This window comes from Bos mutus, chromosome 21 (genome assembly GCF_027580195.1).
Source record: "Bos mutus isolate GX-2022 chromosome 21, NWIPB_WYAK_1.1, whole genome shotgun sequence".
Classification (NCBI taxonomy): domain Eukaryota; kingdom Metazoa; phylum Chordata; class Mammalia; order Artiodactyla; family Bovidae; genus Bos; species Bos mutus.
In genome coordinates, this window is record NC_091637.1 from 29053358 (window position 1) to 29059357 (window position 6000).

Sequence of the window (6000 nt, forward strand, 5' to 3'; positions counted from 1 at the left end):
GTGGCATGAGTGAGCCAAAAATTGTTTTATTATAGAATTCTAAGAGAAATGAAAGCCCCAAAGCAGACAGTCATCCGAACATCCCCAGTCACACATGTGCTCAGTTGCTTCAGTGGCGTCTGACTCTGTAACGCTATGGACTGTGGCCCACCAGGCTCCTCTGTCCATGGGGTTCTCCAGGCAAGAATATTGGAATGGATTGCCATTTTCTATCCCCAGATATTATAACATAGGATCCTTTCTTACTGCCAACTTCTATGCTTTTTACTTTGTATTGCTTCTCTTATAATCTGTTAAGTGCTTTCTCTGTGCCAGGACCTGGGCTGAATTCTTGACTGAATTAATACCCACAGAAGCCTGAAAAGAAGAGAGTATAATGCTCTACTCTAGTGAAAAGCCGAGATCTGCCAGTTGATGAGAGGTTTACTGGCAGTGACTCAGAGGGAGTGCAGGCAGAAGGGGTTCACCATCGCTTAATCCCACACTCCATCGGCCTCCTCACCCTTTCACCCTCTCCTGCACTGGGGTCTGAAGCTTGTATTTCTCCCTCCTCCTGGAGCCTGCCTTCAGGCTTGGCTCTGGCTTCACTGGAGAAACCTTCCTCATTTCCAGAGGTGTTTCTGCCTTCTTTGGAATGTCACTGGCACTCCCCACAGTAGATGTAAGCGCCCCATCTCCCCTACTGCTTACCCCCAATTCAAGGGCAGGGCTCACAGTGTAGTCACTTTCTACTCCCCAGGATGCACAGCACAGCCTGGATGGGTTTTAAGTCTGCAGATACATGTGCTGGATGTTACATGATCAGTGCTTAGGTATTAAGAGGCAGGCATTTAAAAATCCTCCATTTTAAATTCTTGTGCGTGGTTTAGAGCAGTGTGCTGTTGAAAATGTATTGGAGGGCTTAATAAAAACTGGAAGATGGCTTTGATATCCAAAGTTGTGTCATTATTAAAAAGCTTTAAAAATTAGCATTTCCACGGGTAGGATGCTTTTCTATCCATATTTTTGTCTCTTCATCAAGCCATCTGCTTGCATAATTTCATTTCAATTCCACAGACACCCACGGGTGGCCCTACTCTGGTATCCAAATCCTGGCTAGTCTTGCCCTAATTCTTCAGGAAACATCAAATGAGAAGCCTGAAGCTCTCCCTCACTTAATCATCATGACCATCTCTGAGATTCACTGTATTGTCTAAAGTGAGATGCCCAGGAACAAGGTGTGACCTGTTGTTAGGAGCTGGCGAGAGCCAGCCGGAACCCCGACCACTGCACCACTCTCTGTGGGGCCCACTCACTCTGCTCTCCTGGCCTTGCTGGGGCCTCCAGGGCCTCAGCCTCTACCTGCGTGTAGGGTCCTAGGCTGCTTTTTCCCCTCACTGGGTTACTGTGACAGAATCTTTGAGCCTTGGAAATTCCTCCCAAAAGTTGCTATGGAAACTCACAGTGGGTGTGTTGGGTAGGATGTGGTGTGAAGCCTCCCGGCTGATGCAGGAAGCCTGGAGCAGGGCGCTGGCAGCTCTGCTTCAAGCAGCCCCAGTGTTTCTCACCCAACATGTGTGTCCCAGAGTGCGGAGGAGGCAGCCACTCTGCTCCTTTTCTGTTTAACTCCAGTGTGAACTTTGGGGAAGCGGAGAGCTCCTGGAGCCCAACCACTATGGGTCAGAACTAGTGGAACTGCAGCCCTAGAAGCCAGATGTCAGGGTGGCAGAGATTAGACCAACAGCCAAAGATGGACAGAGCGCCAACTCCCCCCCACAGAGTGCCCACAGCGTGTGCTCTCTCCCTTGGCAGGATGGTGTGTAGCAAGGAGGAGCTTGCCTCCAGCTGGGTTTTGGATGGTAACCTCCAGCATCCCACATCCCTTCAGAGACCTCTGATTCTTAATGAGCAGCTATTTGGTTCCACCTGCTCCAAACTCAGTGAAGACTTGCTGCAGCCAGTGGCAGATCACCAGCCACCTCAGTCTACTGAACTGAACCTTGTATGTGGAGACCACTGGCCTGAGTTCAAAGCCCAGCTCCAGCTCATTCCAGCTGTCTACTCAGTTTTCCCTTCTGCCATGGAGTCAGAGTGATGTCCAAGGTGGCGCTGAGGACTCAGGGAGATGACATGCATGGTTGTCAGCCTCATTGTTCAAGAGAATTTACAGCTCACCCGGCACAGGAGCTGTGGAGAGCAGGGAAAGCAGAGGTGTACTCACCAACCACAGCTTCCTGGCAGACTCAGAACCTGCAGTTATGACGCCAGTCTATGAGAACTGCACTGCCAAGGGGGCCCCGGGGTGGGCAGGGCCAGAAGCAGCCAGACGGGTACTCAAGGCACTTGATCCCACATGTTAACAAAGGACCAGATTTTCACAGGGTTGCCTGCGAAATTTTCTCTTTTCACACAGTTCTTAAAATAAATCTTGCTGAAGGGAGGATTTCACAGAGAAGTGACAGATATATCCTGTTCTACATAAGATGACTAATAGCCCACAAATGTTCCCAAGAAGCATAAGCTGGAGAATATTGGAGACACAAAAGCCCTGGTGACACAGGGGCCTTGGCCCACGTGAGGAAGGGGCGGGCCACAGCAAGCCTAGCTTTGCCAACAAACAAAAATCACCCTTATCTGAACACACAGTGAACACCCACTGTGTGTGAGTCTTCGCTGGGAATAAGGCAGGCTTGGAGATATAAATAAGGGACGGTCCCTTGCTCCCTGGGCATTATAGTACAGTTAGGAGGTTAAGACACAAGCAAATACAAAATTGGGCAGCCTGGTAAGAAATCCTAAAAGAGATACAAAATATGGGCTCCTGAAGACTGAAGGATTGATTTCTCTACTTTGATGGGCAGAGAGGGAGATGGAGGTGGGGAAGAGGGAGAACAGGATAATCTGAAAGGGCTTCAGGGAAGTTGTGGGTTTCTGAGATTGAACAAATCAGTGGTAGTTGTCCTTCAGTGATCATGGTCCGTTGGCTCCAGGAGCCCTGAAAATACCAAAAATCTGTGAATTCTTAAATTACTTATATGAAATGGCACAGGACATGTATACATTTGGCCCTCCCTATCCACAGGTCTTGCATCCATGGATGCAAACCAACATTTCAACTCATGGTTGGTTGAATCCACAGATGATGAACCTGTGGAAATGGAGGTTCTACTATATATTTATAAGAATCCAGGAATTATGTAAAGGAAATACAAATCAAGCTTTAAGGAAAAGAAAGCCTGTCTGAACATTGTTAAAGAGTGGATAAATGTATAACTGATTCACTTTGCTGTACACCTGAAACGGATACAACATTGTAAATCAACTATAATCCAATACATTTTTAAGTTAATTAATTTAATTGGTGGCTAATTACTTTAAAATATTGTGGTGGTTTTGCCATACATTGACATGAATCAGCCACGGGTGTACATTTGTCCCCCATCCTGAAACCCCCTCCCACCTACCTCCCCCTCCCATCCCTCTGGGTTGTCCCAATGCACGGACTTTGAGTGCCCTGTTTCATGCATCGAACTTGGACTGGTCATCTACATTTTTAAAAAATATATTGAAAATTGAGGTTAAGAGAGAAATTTGAAAAACAATGCATTAGGGGAGATTATGTAACTATGTTTTCAAGGAATATTTACTTATATTAGATGAAACTGGAGGGGCCCCGAATAGCCTCCTATCTTTGAAAGTGATGCTCAAAGGGGAAATAAGAACTACTGGTAGAAAACAGAAGCCAAGTATACTTGTGGTCTTTTTGAACATTCAGTGTGTTCCCCCAACTCAGACATAGATGACAGTATAAATGTGCCATTTCCTTTTTCTGTCTTAACTCATTTAAACACATTTACACAAAAATAATGATAATCCTAAATTTATTGTGGAATTTTAACCTATGTGTGTATAATGCCATCAGTAATAGCACAAAATATCTATATTTTACTGGGATTACATTAATATTGATTTGAAATCAGTTTTGATAAATTAAGATACATATTTTAATCTCTAGAGAACTACTAAGAAAATAACATCTAAAATATAGTAAAAAGAGCAATGATAACAAAGGAATTAAAATGGTGAAATAGGAAGTATCTACTTAGTGCTAAAAAAAAAGAAAGAAGCAACAGAGGAAATAAAAAAGTATGAGGCATAAAAATTAATTATCAAAATGGCATACATAAGTACAATCATATGAATAATTACATTAAATGTAAATGGATTGAACTCTCTAATCCTGTCAAATATTTTCAAATTCAATTAAAAAATAAGATCTAAGATACACAATTTTGATCCAAAGGCATACGTAGGTTCAAAGAGAAAGAATACAGAAAGATATACCATGTAAACAGTAGCCATAAGAGTGCTGGAGTGGTTGTACTAATATCAGACAGAATGAAACTAAGGCACATCAAAAATTTATGGGATACAGCTAATGCAGTGCCTACAGGGAAATGGAGAGCTTTGAATGGCTATATTAGAAAGTTAGATCCAAGTTAACTTCGTGTGCTCCAACTTTTAAGAACTAGAGAAAAAGAGAAAACTAAACTTAAAACAAGTCAAAGGAAGGAAATAATACAAATTAGAGAGGAAAGCAATTGAACAGAGAAAAGAAAAGCAATATAGAATATCAATGGACTGAAAGTTGATTCTTTGAAAAGATCAGTAATATTTGCTAAGCCTCTAGGTAGACTGACCAAGAAATGAAAGAAAAATTAAGAAAAACATGAAAGAGAAAGGACATATCATTGGTGAATTTACAGAAAGGAAAGGGGAATTATTATGAATTATTATAAAGGAATACTGTCAAGAACTTTATGACAACAAATTAGACAATTCAGATGAAATGAATAATTCCTACAAAGACATAAATTAACAAAGCAGACTCAAAATGAAGTAGAAAATATGAACAGATCTATTAACAAATTAAAAAATGAATTTGTAATTTAAAATCTTCCCAGGGGGAAAAAAATTATTAATCCCTTCAGATGTCTAGTTTATCACTTAGTCCTTTCTGATGAATGAGCTATCAGCTTGACTGGCTGTCGTCCTGGTTCTTTTGCTTCCTCTTTCACTGGTATTTATACTTTATACACTTTCCTCTGCTTACCTTGGGGTTACTCTCTTTCTTGTCTTGGTTTTGAAAATTTATTTCAATAATGGTCACTATTTCTTTTCTAATGGATGCACTTAAATATTCCTCAATTACCATTTTAGCAGCATCACTCAGGTATTGACACATAGTCATTCTTTATGATTCATTCATGAATATTTCATGTTTTCCACTGTGATCTTCCCATCCTTTGAATTATTCAGCAATGGATTTCTTTAATTTCCTGAGGAATATGCCTTATTGGGCTATATTTTATCATTGATATTTTATCTTTGAATAGCTACTAGATACCACTATGTGTATTAAATACACTATTCCGTTATTCACTGAGATTGGTGTTGTGGCCTTTTATCCTCCAACTTGGCTAAAATCTCATACAGACTTTGAGTGCAGGGTTCTAGATGTGCTCATTAATTCAAGCTTGCTATTCACACTGTTCACATGTCCTTCGCTCTTACTAAATTTTGGCCTGACTGGTTTATTCATTATTGAAATTTATTTTCATATATGTGGGTATGTCAGTTTTTGCTATGATTTTTTTTACATTTTCACTGTTTTAAAAATTTTAGTTTGAATACCATTGGTGAGGTTGAATAGTGTTCCTATATTTAAGACATTTATTTTTTCTCATTTGTAACCTAACTATTTATGTCCTTTGCATGTTTTAATATTGGTTTGTTGTTCTCTTTCTTACTGATTTGTAAAAGTGACTAATAAAACTAAGCATGTGTCTATCATATAAGATTAAATATTTTCCCTAGTTTCTCATTTTTGGTTTAGTCATACGCTTAACACAAAGTCCAGAATTATCTTGTCAAGTTTCACAAAACAAAGAAACTTTTTGGGCTTCTTATTGGGATTGCATTTGAATAGTAAATCTTCTAGGCTATGTGTATAGTGCAGCC